The following is a 16,934-nucleotide window of genomic DNA, read 5'->3' as shown; positions in this document are numbered from 1 at the left end:
AAGCAGTGGTATCAACGCAGAGTACTCGTAATTCGCTAAATATTTCTTTTAATAATTTGAAAACTAAGCTTCGGATCCAAATTTTGGCAAAGGAAAAATTGTCTTAGAATTCAGTCAGGAATACGACATTTTAAGGACAAAACGGTTGTTTTGAATCACCCTGTATACCTACTGGAAACGGTTCTATTTTTCCTAGTTCGTCTATTTTAATCAAAATAGGCCAAAATTCGGCTATTACTACTTTTTGTAAGTGGAAGTCCATCAATATTAATTGATAAATTAACTTCATCATCTTGAAAATCATTCTGATTTAATTTCAATACTAATTGTGAATTTTATCCGAAATGATAATATTTTCCAGGATTTAAATTAATGATTTTATTATTAATATTTTCAGTTTTCATAATAGTACGTGAATCTGAAGGCAATGAATCTAATTTGAAGTGTGATTTTATTATTTTTTATAAATTACTAACTGCAGTTTGAGCAATATGATGTTCAATTGTCCAAGATCTAAGCTGATTTAAAAATATCTCGATTGATAATTCAGAATTATGACATGTTGACGACTCAGATACATAAGACAATGAAGCACTTGGAATGTTATTGATTTCTACCGTATTTTGATTAATTGGAGGAATAATTGGGAAATTGGAAGATGATTGTTCTAATTGAACAAGTGAAGAAATAGGAGCTTCAATTATTTCCTTTTTTTGCGAACATTTTTTTTCCTTATTTTTTACAGCATTTTTTCGAATATTGTTTCGCACGAGTCTTTTCAAATATTTCTCATTATGATATTTTTTATAAAACTAAAAATAATAATAATAATTTAAAAATATGAATAGTAATTAGTCGGTATAAATATAAATAGTAATTATTATTTATTTTATAAATAGTAATTATTCGGTAAAAAAATAAATAGTAATTACTTTTAAAAAAATTTAAAAATTACAACAATTATACATAAGACTATTTTTCAATTAATATTATCTCATTCATAATTCTTTTGTAGACTTGATACACATTGCAATAATAGTTCAATTGACATCTCATTTATCAAAATATAAATAATAAAAAATATCGGAGAATATATAAATTTTTGTTAATTTTGGAACTCTTACCTTATGCGTTAAATTTTGTTTGCTTTCCATAATTAATATTTAGGGGTAGAATATAATTTTAAAAAAATTAGTTTTTTGAACTTCTTGATAATTCTGTTTTGAGAGCTAGATTCTTTAGATATAAAAGCCACAAATATTTTATATATATTAGTACATTATTTAGAAAAAATAATGGTATACTTTTTACTTATTTCTGAAAAATAAAAAGTAATAAAAATAGATAAAAAGATCAAATTATAATAATTATATTAAATAATATTATGTACATTTCATCAACTTAGACAAAACTCTTGAGAAGTTTAATTTTGTATACTTATACATTATGTATGTACATATATACATATGTACACATAAAAGAATGTGCATACAAAAACTCATTAAAAATTTGAATATCATACAGAAAAAATATCAAAAATGAAAATAACAATAAAATATAATGTATAGAGTAGTCTATTTTAAATAAAAGCCAATTCAAATAACGCGAATATCTTCACGACTATTCGTGAAATCAAAATAAAATATTATACAGTTGAAAATCTTCCGACAAAAGGGGACATAATCTGATATGGCAATATTTTCTTGTACGTGGAAAATCAGACTAGACACGAAAATCAATTTTTTTTCATGAAACCATGCTTTCAAATCGTTTTCTGTTCTTTATTTTCTATAAAAAAGCATTGAGATATTAATAAAGCTTATACTATAAAAGATTAATTATTTAATATTTTATTGACAAAAAATATGGAATATTCTGTTTTGTTGGAACCCTCTATCACTTCTATTTTTCAATACTGTAATTAGTTTCAAATATATTGTGTGGATCATATATATAAAATAGAGGCTATTATGTATAAAGGGATATTTTGACAAAAAATAATAAATTGAAATATACTGTGGTTATATATCGCATGATGTATTAATGGAGATAATTAAGACTACTTGAAATTTAAAGCATTTTATGCATATCTATTTAACAGTAAAATAAATTTAGTTAGAAATTAGTAGCATGCGTACATCTGCCTATAGTTAAATCTTCTTATATAATAAAAATCAAACAACGAAATAATTCAATTATATACTAATAATGGACTTTTAAAATGTGCAAAAAAATCTTTGTGCTCTCCTCTTATTCAGTCAAAAAAAAATTTTTTTAAAAAGATTAAATAGACAGTAAACAAATTCATCCCATAATTAGGAAGCTTTCATGTTATTTTTTTTTAATTATTAAACTTACCTCTCTTATAATTTTTGTTCCACGTGTTAATATATATTTCACCAATCCTTATTTTTCAAGTTTTGAAATTTTTTGTGGCAATACTGTAACACATGCAAATGTATTAGGATAAAAAATATCAATATTTTGCATATATCAAATGTTAACTTGTGATAAACTAATTATAAGCCAAATTTAGTTGGAATATTTGAAATGGCTTTCAGGTTAAATCACATAAGATTGAAATAAACAAAGATTCAGTTTGTTAAATCCGTTCGTTAAGTCATATAAACCTGTAAACACACGCGTTTTAGAATGCCACATCTTAGAATTTATTAATGTTTTGCGTGCAACTTAGCAAACTAACCTATTTCATCAAGCACGACAATGATTGAATAAGATAAGTCAAGTATACGTAAAAAATATCAAAAATTTACGTTACAATATTTTTTCCAACTTTATTTGATTATTTATATACTATTATATAAATATTATTACTTAGAAAAGGAAGGATTACCTTGGATTAAGTTAACGTCGATTCGTGTCGGCATCGGCACAGCACACGCAACCACACACGTGATTGAGCAAGATTTAAGGTGCCCTCACATGTGAGCTTTAAGCTTCGAACAAGACACCGCAGGTATTTAGTACGAGGCGATCGAGTGTTTTAATTCATGGATTGCGGTCAATCGCATTATGTATAAGTGCAGCTTTTATACAGCAAAATTGCATTTGTGTATAATGCAATTATAAATAAATCGCAACGAATGAAAAATTATTTACCTATATGTAGTAATTAATTTGTTACTGAAGTTAATGTTGCAATATTCACTGTTAGTATTGAAAATCTAAACTTTATTTTGGAGTTATTTATCTGCTTTTTGATTACTATTACAAATAAATCAATCATGATTATATAGAAATAAAATCGTTCATTTATAAGCAACAAAGTATTATTATTTAATATTACTGTAATATTGCATAACATATATTTTAAAGTAATACAGAAAACATTATAACAACACAAAACTCTTATTATTTTAACATTACATAAAAGATAAAATAAAATATTCTGCAAATATTGTAGATATGTTGAATTTATCTCAATAAATGTATAACAGCATCATTTATAAAATATTTGGAATAATATTATTATAACATTTTTTAAACATTCAGAAATATCATTTCATTAAATAATATTTTGAAAATATTTATAAAATATTATATAAAAACGTTAATAAAATTCATATAAAATCAATATTTCAAAATGTTAATCTAATGTTCCTTGCTTACTGGGTTGGTTGTTAGAGATGGAATTTTATATAAAAGATGGGAATCCCCTAACCTTAAATCAGAAATTTTCCAGATTATTGTTCCTAGGAACTTCATCAATCAAGTTTTGGAGGAGGCTCATGATTCTGCGTCTGGTGGCCATTTTGGTGTGAATAAGACGTTAGAGAAGATCCGACGTTTTTATTGGGCTACATGTAAGAATGACGTGGAGGATTGGTGCCGTTCCTGTAAAGTTTGTGTAGCAAGAAGAGGTCCATCAGGGAAAGGGAAGTCACCTCTTCAAAAATTTGATGCTGGATTTCCATTTGAGAGGGTACAAATAGATGTACTTGGCCCTCTTCCTACTACTACGAATGGGAATCGATATTTATTGGTGATTATAGATTGTTTCACCAAATGGGTTGAAGCTTTTCCATTAAAGAATTTTAAAGCAAGGACGATAGCCGATATTTTTGTGAAACAATTTGTTTCTCGTCATGGAATTCCTTTAGATGTCCATACTGATCAAGGGAAATGTTTTGAATTAAAGATTTTTCAAGAAATGTCACGCCTTTTAGGGATTAAGAAAACTAGAACAACTGCTTTACATCCGCAATCAGATGGTCAAGTAGAGCGTCATCATCAAACAATCCTTAATTATTTGGCTAAGTTTGTTTCAGAGGATCAGAAAGACTGGGATAACTGGATTCCGATGTATTTGTTGGCCTATCGTTCTTCGAAACATGAAGCTACAGGAGCTTCTCTCGCTGAATTATACTTCGCACGAGATCTGAGACTACCCTTGGATTTGTTACGAGGGAGTCCTCCAGTAGATGAAGAGAGTAGTTCTTCAATGGAATTTATTCAAAAGTTGAAGAAGAAGTTGGATAATGTGCATAATAGTGCTAGGCAACGGTTGAATCTACAATCTCTTCGTTCCAAGATTCGGTATGACCGTAAAGTTAGGAAAATTAATTTCAATGTTGATGAAGAGGTTTGGTTTTATAATCCTCGTAGAATAGGGGGTAAATCTCCTAAGTTACAAAGTAATTGGGAGGGGCCCTATAAAATTGTAAAAAAACTTAGTGATGTAGTTTTTGGTATTAGAAAATCGAACAGACATAAATGTAAAATTATTCATTCGGATAGATTAGCTCCTTTTTATAGAAGATCTAGATAGAATCGGAGCCCACGATAGAATAGTTATAACCTAATTTTAGAAGTATAATTTTCTTCAAATTTCCTGCCTTAAGATGTTTTTCAGGAAAGTTTCATCTTCGTTTTGGTGACAACGCAAGAAGGTTTCATCTTTCGTTTGACATCGACGTAGAGAAGTTTCATCTTCCACTTGACAACGATATAGTAAAGTTTCATCTTCCTTTTGTCTGCGAGGAGGAGAGAGCAGATTTTAAAAACAAAAAGAAGACGAAAAGGATTATTCAAAGGGACGAAGATTATCTCATCCCGTGGTTATTTTGATCCGTGGTTTTTTCCCGGGGGCTTTGGGCAAATGCCGAGGCAGGGGCTTGAGAAGTCCTTGAAAAGGGCGTTGGGTCCACGGAATGTTACCCCTCTCTTGCCTGAAGAATTTTTGGGACTTTGAGGAAATTCTTGGAATCGGTGAAGTCGATTGGACCCAAGATAGTGTGCAGTTCGCAGTATCTAGAACAGCAGTTCAGGGAGAACATGAAGTCACATCGGGGACTGTAATTCGGCGAGGTTCCTGTATGGAATTATTCTGGATCTGTCCTACTGAATTGATTGTCGGGACGACAATTTTGAAGAGGGGAGCAAATGTTATGTCCGTGAAACGTGCGAGTCACGTTACGTCCCTAAAGATCATCGAGTCTTCCGTGAGATTGAGGAGCATCGCGTTGTCAAGGCGTCGCTGAGGATTGTTTTCAACAGCTGTCTTTTGGAGAGTCTGAGTTCCGCGGCTGTCACGAGCGGACGCATTCGGTTCTCGTTCCGATTATATGCGAATTTCCCCTAATTGTTCTTCTCTTATTATTACCTTTATAATAAAGGTCTTTTCCTTTCCTTAATACGAGTACATTTATTTCGCGTGCGTGAGTGAACGGTTTGCGCGTCGCGATCGGAAGTGATCTTTCGCGGAAATAGTTCCACGGACGTAACAATATATATAATTATAATAAATATGTAATTTTCATTATATATTTATTATAATACATAATATATATTTATTATAATATATACTGTTAAAAAATTATATTTTATACATACCTTTCTTATCCGATATTCTCTTCTCCGATCTTCTCGACATTTTTTAATAAACTTTTATCAAGATCGGAAAACGAATTCAAAAGCTTGAATTTAAATTTATTTATTCTTTGTTACCATAGTTTATAATATGTTACTATGGCAAATAATAAACTTTATATAAAATAAATTTTTTTATTAGATATTATATGAAGTATGTTACATGTTGAAAGTAACGCGCATTCTGCATTATATTATACTAAGTAAGTAGTTTTATTGTGATAATATACGATGTATATATGTATGTACGCGTAATTAATTCTTTACCTGTCTTATTGTGTTTGTCCAATATTTACTTACAATAGAATTGATAGTGTTATCTGTATACATCGATGTTGATTTGTAAACTGGATACTTTTTTTTGTCATTGGTAAAATGATTATATTAATAATATATTAAAAATTTAATATACATAAGATTGATAAATGTAACAGTTCATAAATTTCACTGATCTGTTCAGTCAAATAATCAAAGTAATATATTAGTAGAATTAATATAAAGTACTAACGTTTTACTTAGCACGTTTCTGTGTAAATTTTTATTCTTTTATTTATTGAATTTATATAATTTCGATTTTTTACTTTAGGTACATAACAATATGAATAAATATTTACAATGGAACACAATCTGAATCTTGTAATCTAATAAATTACTTTTCCAAATACAACTTTCTTGATATTCAGTCCAAGAGTTAATTCTTTCAATGGAATTAAATCTAATTGTAACGATTTCTCATATTTATTTTTACTTATTAATTTTACTAATATACTTTGATTATTTAACTGAACAGATTAGTATTAGTAATATTTACTTATACTAATTTGTTCAGTTATACATTGAACTGTAAAACACATAACATATTTTTATTTTTTTTATAATTATACATTGAACTGTAAAACATAACATATTTTTATTTTTTTTATAATTATACATTGAATTGTAAAACACAACATATTTTAGAATAAATTACAATTACGTTTAATTGAACATAACTATACACATTGAATTGTAAAACACACATAACGTATTTTTATATATTTTTTAATTTATTATGTTCGAGTAATTTTATAAGTTCCGAACCTTGTAAACATTTTGTAACAAATATTATTTAAAATTTTTTAAATAATAAATGTAATAATTATATTATATTATAAGAAATTAAAATTTAACATTACATTATTGTTATTATGTATTTGTTTGAAAATATATAATAATAAATTAAATGAAATAAAGAAATACTTTTTAGATTATATTTTTATTTAAATTAATTTATTATAGCATTTTTTTATAATGAATAAATATTTTTATAAAAATTTAATAAATAATTTAATAAATTCTATATAAAATTTTTCTATTAAATATTGTATGTCGTATAGGTCACATGTTAGAGAAGCAATGTTCTACATTATATTATATACTAAGTGGTTTCTTAGATTGAAATTGAAAAGATAATTTCGTTAAATCGATTTCAGAAATATTTAAAATAAAATATATACATATATAGGTGTGTGTGCGTATTTATAATTTTTCAAAGTTTTTCTCAAAAAATTTTATATATTTTATTTTATATTAACTTAAATATATAACAAGGTTAAAGAAATTTTTAAACGACCAACTGGCTAGTGATAATGCGTTTATTTATCGTTACGTTTCGACCCTATATCGGGTCCTCTTCAGACTAAAATAACAAAAACCATTAAGGCTCGTAGATGTTATAATAATGATATAAGCCAATAAAACATATAATACATGTAAAAAACAATACCTTACAATCTGCAATTTCTATAGATATAATGTGTCAGTATGTGAAATGACCGTATGTGAGTGGAAATTCCGTCATCATTTTACACAGTGACTAGAAAAGTCTAACGCAAGCTGGTATAAGTCAGAATGTTGAGATATATAAAGAAAGTGTTATAAACATAAACATAATATATAAAAATCGTGACAATAACAAATTCATTAGTCAAGGATATTAAAGTACGTTAAGAATATCATATATCGCGTTCAAATTATCCGTATCCTTCTGCAGATTAATCGCATCTCTATGTTTTTTTATACAAATCATTTCGCTAATTTCTCTCTTTTTTAAATTACATTCGTTGTGTAAGATTGATACCGACGTCCAATCAAATTCATGATTTCTTGCAACCCTGTGCTTACTAACCACCGAATGATTACTCTGGTGTTTCCTAATGTCACTTCTATGTTCTTTTATGCGCGTTTCAAGATGTCGTTTTGTTTGCCCGATGTAACAAGCACCACAATCATACACGTTCCTATTTTTAATATTGGAACGTACAAATATTAAAAATAGGTTTGATCCCTCAAAGTGTGTGGTTTTTCCGTATATTAAGGGCTTAAGTGAGGAGATTCGTCGATCGTTGAATAATTACGGCTTAGAGGTTTTACACACAGTACCAAATAAACTCGATACTTTGATTAAAAAAGGAAAGGACCAACTTGAACCGAACAAAAGAACGAATGTTGTTTATAAGATTTCTTGCAATGATTGTGGTGCTTGTTACATCGGGCAAACAAAACGACATCTTGAAACGCGCATAAAAGAACATAGAAGTGACATTAGGAAACACCAGAGTAATCATTCGGTGGTTAGTAAGCACAGGGTTGCAAGAAATCATGAATTTGATTGGACGTCGGTATCAATCTTACACAACGAATGTAATTTGAAAAAGAGAGAAATTAGCGAAATGATTTGTATAAAAAAACATAGAGATGCGATTAATCTGTAGAAGGATACGGATAATTTGAACGCGATATACCTTCTGCTCAAAAAGTATCCGGAATTTGTAAATAAAACATTAAATGGTTAATTATTCTTCTATATTTATTTTGTCTCCTTCAAAATAATCTCCATTCTGAGCTACACACATACACCAGCGGTTAACCCATTCTTGAAAACACTTTTCATATACCGATTTTGGGATGGCCTTCAGCTCCCTCTGCGAATTCTTTTTCACTGCCTCTACCGTCTCAAAACGTTTACCACGAAGCGGCAATTTGAGTTTTGGGAAGAGAAAAAAATCACACGGGGCCAAATCTGGAAAATACGGTGCTTGTTCGATGATATGGACCGAGTGTTTGGTCAAATAATTGCATACAAGCTGCGATGTGTGCGACGGCGCGTTATCATGATGCAAAATCCACGAGTTGTCTTTCCACAAATCTGGCCGTTTGCAACGAATATTCTCTCTCAAACGCTGCAAGATCAGCAGCTATCTCTCTTTCACTTACACGACGATTTTCGAGCACCAATTTCTTTACTTTTTCTACGTTTTCGTCGATAGTTGACGTGGATGGCCGTCCAGAACGAGGCAAATCTTGAACTTCGGTACGGCCCTCTTTAAACGATTTGTACCACTCATATGCCTGTGTTTTTGACATACACGATTCCCCGTAGGCTTTTTGTAGCATTTTAAGCGTATTGGAACAAGAAAATTCGTTGGAAACACAAAATTTGATGCAAATTCGTTGCTCAACTGAATTCGACATTTTAAAATTCGCAGACAGTATTAATTATCGATCCACTCAAACACTGCAGTAAACAAACTTATCGACAGATTGATTTGAACATTGACATACAAGCCGTCAAAAGTGCTACCAATCTGAAAAAAAAACATCTTCGAGATATCTCAAGCGCACGCCGTTTAAATTACAAATTCCGGATACTTTTTGAGCAGAAGGTATGACACTATTCTTAACGTACTTTAATATCCTTGACTAATGAATTTGTTATTGTCACAATTTTTATATATTATGTTTATGTTTATAACACTTTCTTTATATATCTCAACATTCTGACTTATACCAGCTTACGTTAGACTTTTCTAGTCACTGTGTAAAATGATGACGGAATTTCCACTCACGTACGGTCATTTCACATACTGACACATTATATCTATAGAAATTGCAGATTGTAAGGTATTGTTTTTTACATGTATTATATGTTTTATTGGCTTATATCATTATTATAACATCTACGAGCCTTTGGTTTTTGTTATTTTAGTCTGAAGAGGACCCGATATAGGGTCGAAACGTAATGATAAATAAACGCATTATCACTAGCCAGTTGGTCGTTTAAAAATTTCTTTAACCTTGTTTTATAAGTACTGGCGTTTGAATCTTTTACTTTGTTAAATATATAAAACTAACACGAATTTTTTGAAATTTAAAAAATAATATAAGTACTATTATTTATTACTTAGTAATATAAACATAAAATAACATTTTAATCTCTTTTAAAATAATATTTTGATATCTTTTAAATTAATAGAATATTTAATTTTAAATGAATATGTTAAAAATCTCGAATATATCGAAATATTGAGGCTTCTATTTCATGATGTTAATGTATTATTTCGTCCACGACTTGCTTCATATTATTTACGTCTGTCAAATATCAAATATATTAAACTCAAATATATTAAAATTAATTCTAACATAGAAAAAATTTATAAAAGATTAAAGGAGACGTGTAAAAAGAGAAGAGGATAGAAAAAAAAGAGATAGAAAGAAAGGAGAGAAAGTAAGAAGATATATAAAGAGCAGAGAAAATAAAAGTATGTAATAATGTTTATAATATGTGTATAATAGTTAAATTCTGTTTGTTAGATCATTACATAAATAATTATTTACGTATTATATATGTATATAAGGATATAATTTGTTTTATCATATAAAATATAATAAATAAGTAATTATTTAAGGTTATTAAAAGTTAAAAATTTAAGAAGATCAAAAAATAGTGAAAGAGAAATAGAGAGAAAAGAAGATAGATAAAGGAAGATTTTTATCGAGAGAGAGAGAGAGGGGGGAGGGAGGGAGGGAGGGAGGGAGGGAGGGAGAGAGAGGGAGAGAGAGAGGGGGGAGGGAGAGAGAGAGGGGGACAGAGGGGGGGAGGGAGAGAGAGAGAGAGAGAGAGAGAGAGAGAGAGAGAGAGAGAGAGAGAGAGAGAGAGAGAGAGAGAGAGAGAGAGAGAGAGAGAGAGAGAGAGAGAGAGAGAGAGAGAGAGAGAGAGAGAGAGAGAGAGAGAGAGAGAGAATACAAACAAGAAAGGTATGCATTAATACTAATTTAAACATACATTTTAAGTAAAAATTTTGCTCGTCATATAATTAAATAATCATTAGCACATTATATGAGTATATATCTAGCAAAAAAATATATAATATATTTTTTATTATATTTTACAGATATATAATAAATCTTTCCTTTTAAATAAATAAAAAGAAACACATATTTAAGTATATATATGGGTCATTCCATTAAATAAAAATTATTTTTGGGCGTCATTGTCGCCGATCTTCTTGAAATTCCGTAAATTTGTTATTGATAGCGAAAAAAGGAACCTGTGCAAATTTTAAATTTTTTGAGTAATTAGTTTCCCCACAATTATATGGGGAATTTTATCGATTTTCAATTTTCTTTTCTTTTACTTTTATTGATTTTATTGACTCGGTATGTTTCTAAATTGATCGAATAATAAAAAATAGTGTTTTTGCGTAATAAAATCTCAGCTTTTCGATAAAAATATTCATTTTCTATGTAGAATGTCGGAATGCTTATAAAATTGCGATTAAAGTGAAAAAACTTATTTTTTCATTATTGCCAAAATTTTCCGGTTGAATTTGATATTTTTTTCAGAAAGCTGAAAATTTTTTACATAAAATATGTGCTTTTCAAGCTAGGTAAATGAAGTTCAAACGGGAATAGATAAAATGCAAATCCATTACTGTTTAAAAATTTGTATTTTAGAAAAATTTTCAAATATTGACACAGATTTAATATATGCGGATCCAAGAAAAATTTTCAGATATTGACATAGATTTGATATATGCAGATCCAATATTATTTTGAAGAGGTAGAAAAGTGTGTAAAGATTAAGTTTCTTTGACAGTTTTAAATTTAGAACATCGAGCATCTAATGAGGACTTCGTTATTAAATATTCATTATTTTGAACAAAAATAAAATCGAGAATAGGAAAGCTTTTGCATGCCCAAGAAAATAATTCCAATAGCGTGAAGATATGTTACAGTATATATGTTAAAGTCTCATTACAAATAGGCACGTAAACACAAAGCAAAAGCTTTCCTAATCTCAATTTTATTTTTGTTCAAAATGATGAATATTTAATAACGAAATCCTCATTAGATGCTCGATGTTCTAAATCTAAAACTGTCAAAGAAACTCAATCTTTACACATTTTTTTACCTCTTCAAAATAATATTGGATCTGCATATATCAAATCTATGTCAATATCTGAAAATTTTTCTAAAATACAAGTTTTTAAACAGTAACGGATTTTATCTACTCCCGTTTGAACTTACAGTCTACCCAGCTTGAAAAGCACATATTTTATGTAAAAAATTCTCAGCTTTCTGAAAAAAATATCAAATTCAACCGGAAAATTTGGGCAATAACGAAAAAATGAGTTTTTTCACTTTAATTGCAATTTTAATAGCATTCCGACATTCTAAATGGAAAATGAATATTTTTATCGAAAAGCTGAGATTTCTTTTACGCAAAAACGCTATTTTTTCATTATTTGATCAATTTAGAAACATACCGAGATCAATAAAAGTAGGAAAAAAGAAAATTAAAAATTGATAAAATTCCCCATATAATTATGGAGAAACTAATTGCTCAAAAAATTTGAAATATGCATAGGTTTCTTTTTTCGACATCAATAATAAACTTACGCGAGTTTCAAGAAGATCGGCGACAGTGACGCCCAAAAATAATTTTAATTTGATGGAATGACCCATATATATATATATGATTTAAATCGGTCGAAGAGCCAACACGCAAAAATTAATTTTTTTGCGACATTTAAACTTGACGGATTGCCAAGATTAATTAGGAATTGTGTCTCTTGGTCTGAGACTATCAATTTCTTTATTCCCCCTTTTCCCCCTGTAGAAAAATTGGCAAATAAAATATTGGTCCAAAAGTCGCTGAATCGGGAATCGAACCCGAGTCTCAATATTTTTCTCGCTAATTTTTCTACAGGGGGGGAAAGGGGGAATAAAAGAATTGATAGTCTCAGACCAAGAAACACAATTCCTAATTAATCTTGACAATCCGTCACGTTTAAATGTCGCGAAAAAATTAATTTTCGCATGTTGGCTCTTCGGCTGATTTAAATCATATATACCAGATGTCCCATTTTAAAGGACCCACTCAAATATCTCATTGTCAGAAACACTGCGTTAAATCGAAAAATGTTTCCTACAAAAGTTGTAGGGTTTCGAGGGGGACATAACATAGTAATATTCATATGACCTTGGACGGCGTCTCCAAGGTCAAGTGAAGATGAAAATAAATTTTGAAGAGAAGAAAAAATATTAGGAAAATAAAAAAATGCTTCAGATAAAAGTTGTTCAAATTAATTAGTAGAAAAAGATATTATAATAAAAAATATGGGTTTCCATTTTAAAAATTCATTCTCACCTTCACTTGACCTTGGAGACGCCGCCCAAGGTCATATGAATATTACTATGTTATGTCCCCCTCAAAACCCTACAACTTTTGTAGGAAACATTTTTCGATTTAACGCAGTGTTTCTGAGATATTTGAGTGGGTCCTTTAAAATGGGACATCCGGTATATACAGTGGCGTGCAAAAGTTTCCGGCCAGTGACATTTCGTACTCTAATTTATTTTTAAAAAAGACTAATGATTTTTAATCATTATGAGATGTGAGTATGAGATATTGGAAACAAAATAATATAGTAAAAGAATATTATTTATGTTTGTTAATATATTTATTATTATAATTGTTATATTTACATGTGCAAAAGTTTCCGGTCACTTTGTACTACGAGAAAAATTATTAGTCTACATGTTCTTTAATACATTTAAATTATATTTTAGTGTTAATATTTTGTAGCCATATCCTTTGCAGCGATAACAGCCGCACAACGATGTGGCATCGACTCAATTAATCGATTTATACAAGCAGGTGGATTTTTATCCCATTCTTCCTTCAACGATTTGAATAATGCGGCTTTATTAGAATATGTATGCTTTTGAACTTGAAGATTTAGCTTTCCCATAAGTGTTCTATTGGATTCAAGTCCGGTGATTGAGATGGCCGGCTTAAAACTCTTACATTTGAAGCCGAAAACCACTGTTTTAACAACTTGTATGTGTGTTTGGGGTCATTATCCGGCTCAAATATCCAATTCTGCGGCATGGTTTCTTTAGCATATGTTAATAAATGTTTTTTTTAAATGTCCTTGTAAATAGTAGCGTTCATATTTCCGTTGATCTCGACCAATGGACCGACTCCTTGTGCAGAGAAAATTCCCCAAACCATCATACTTTCCCCACCGTGCTTTACAGTAGGAATTTGGTACCGAACGTCATTTCTCGTAATAGGACGTCGTACATGTTATCTACCATCGCTTCCAAAAAGATTAAGTTTAGATTTCGGTACCAAATTCCTACTGTAAAGCACGGTGGGGGAAGTGTGATGGTTTGGGGAATTTTCTCTGCACAAGGAGTCGGTCCATTGATCGAGATCAACGGAAATATGAACGCTACTATTTACAAGGACATTTAAAATAAACATTTATTAACATATGCTAAAGAAACCATGCCGCAGAATTGGATATTTGAGCAGGATAATGACCCCAAACACACATCCAAGTTGTTAAAACAGTGGTTTTCTGCTTCAAATGTAAGAGTTTTAAGCTGGTCATCTCAATCACCGGACTTGAATCCAATTTTCTCGAGTAAATGGAGAATATTTCAAACAGCTATTAGTATGTTGCCAGAAACCGCTGATTTAATTACAACAACTTCAGTATGTCTACACAATTATATATTGAAAGAAGAGCAATGCATTGGACACAAAATATATAGCCAAGAACCAATTTCTAATAATAATTCTGATCAGGTAAAAATAAAAAAGTAAAAGTAAAATGTAATTTTTCGAAGTAATAATTTTTAATGTTTTAGTATTCACCCTGGATCAGTGTATCAAATAATCTTGAAGAAGACAATGACGTACAAAGTGCTGAAGCTCAAAGGAGGACTTTAAGCGATTATTTTGTTTCCGAAGCTGGAAAAGTGGAATGGCAGCATGATTATGTCCAAAGAGGTGTATATGCAGACGAATGAGTATGTGTGTGTGTGCGTAACATGTTTTTATATTGTATAACAGTAGTAACAAATTATCTATTTCAAATAAAAGTTTTTATGTAAAACAAAGAGAATACAAAATATTATTTTTTAAAAACTTATATTATTATATTATATTTATGTTTCAGCCCATACAAAATGTATAAATTGTTTTGATTTACAGTTTAAAAATTATCAATATATACTACAGTTTTAGCCACACACACACATATGCTAAAACTGTAGTATATATTGATACTTTTTTCCCATGTTTCTAAGACATTTAAAAAATTTTATATATAATTTAAACATGATCAATGAAAACATTTCTGTCTCTATTTTCATATTACAACTTATAATTATTATATTTAATTATTCACGTGAAATGAATATTATTGGTGCGAGAGCATGCTTATTAGCAATTTCTTGAAAAGAATATTGCATTTGCAATCTTTTTGGTGGTTTCTGTAAAATAATATTCTAGAATTAATATAACTTTATTATAAAATATGCATACATTACAAATAATCTATTATATTAAACATTACTTGTAACATTCAATGAGAAAAATGCAAAACAAACTTTATAAACTCTTATATCAAACTATTTAGATTATACATTAGAATAAAACAATACAAAAATAATGTAAAAATACTTTTTGGTATTTATAAACTAGGAACTAGTTTGAAACTTAAAATAAAATATGTTCTTCTATTAAATTTTTAAAATAAAACAAGATTATCACAGAACGAAAGAAAACAATCTACTTATGTCTATATTGTACTCTAAAATACCAAAAATAATTTCTTTAAACAAATCATTACGTTTCTGGTAATGGCGCAGTCAGAGCATCTATCATCATTTTTCTTCTTATATTTTTTTCCTTCTCTGGAATAATGTTAAATTGTATTTTTAGAAATTCCATGAAAGCATCATCTGCTGGCGAAACTTTGTTTTCCATGTAATTCGAAATTCTCTGACCCATTTGAATTAATGTTTGTTCCAATTCTTTTGTTTCATCAACTTTTCGTTTTTTTATTTTTGGTGCTACATTTTTTTTATTAAAATTTTTAGTTCTGTAACTGTTCGGATTATTTGCATTTTCATTATTTGCATTTTCATTATTTTCATTGTTTGATTTATCACTTTGTAACTCACGCAGGTACTACTATCTTCATCATTTATTGGTTGAGATTTAGTACAATTAGTGTAGCTTCTGAAAATAAAAATGTTAAACCGGATGTATTTAAAAAAATAATTCAATAAATTACTTTACCTTCGTCTTTTAATAACATGGTCTAAGAATGTCAACTGCGAAAAAAAAGGAAATCGAGAAACTTTAGCAGCAGCACTTCCACTTTTGCATTCAATTTCTGCTTTTTTTCTCTCTTTGTTATATTGATCTCTTAATGTTATGCATCTTTTTTGACAATAGGAAGGAGTGTACATGTCACCTGAACAGAAAAAATTTTAGATCAAAAGAATGAATACATATATATATAATTCAGAAATAGTATATATCGCTAGTGGTAAATATAAATTGGTAGACTTAAATTCGACGTAACTAGCAAAAGTTTATTCAATTATATTCACAACGTTTCGACCATTTGGTTGTGGTCCTTATCAAGTGAAAAACACTATAACAAAGGATTGACAAGTAATTTTTACATTTAAAACGCATACAAAAAATAAAATAAAACTGAAATTACAAAAGAACTTACTTAATTAGTAAACGATGTGGTGGTTAAATTATAAATATATAAATCTAAATCATCAAAGTAATAAAATGTAAATAGAGACAATCAAAGAAAACACGTCTCATAGCTGTGATGATCAGTCAACAACTAAATTAACAGTCAAAAAGATGTTTATACGACCTTTATAATTTTATCATAAATATT

At 29.0% G+C, this 16,934-nt stretch overlaps 1 long non-coding RNA gene and 1 pseudogene across 1 annotated transcript; both read right to left on the bottom strand.

The window, feature by feature from the left end:
- Positions 1-695: 695 nt before the first annotated feature.
- LOC145948688 (uncharacterized) lies at positions 696-3,394 on the bottom strand. Its single transcript, XR_014427439.1, has 4 exons — positions 2,855-3,394; positions 2,359-2,441; positions 1,125-1,317; positions 696-812 (listed from the first exon to the last, which is right to left on the bottom strand). It is a non-coding gene; the product is annotated as an uncharacterized LOC145948688 (long non-coding RNA).
- Positions 3,395-15,425: 12,031 nt separating this feature from the next.
- LOC145948689 (uncharacterized) lies at positions 15,426-16,487 on the bottom strand (annotated as a pseudogene).
- Between the last annotated feature and the right edge of the window lie 447 nt (positions 16,488-16,934).

This window comes from Prenolepis imparis, unplaced genomic scaffold (assembly GCF_030444845.1).
Source record: "Prenolepis imparis isolate NDT839.2.m4 unplaced genomic scaffold, iyPreImpa1.0 SCAF_574, whole genome shotgun sequence".
Taxonomy (NCBI): Eukaryota; Metazoa; Arthropoda; class Insecta; order Hymenoptera; family Formicidae; genus Prenolepis; species Prenolepis imparis.
Note: the sequence above shows the minus strand (reverse complement) of the source record. Positions and strands in the feature narration are given on the sequence as shown.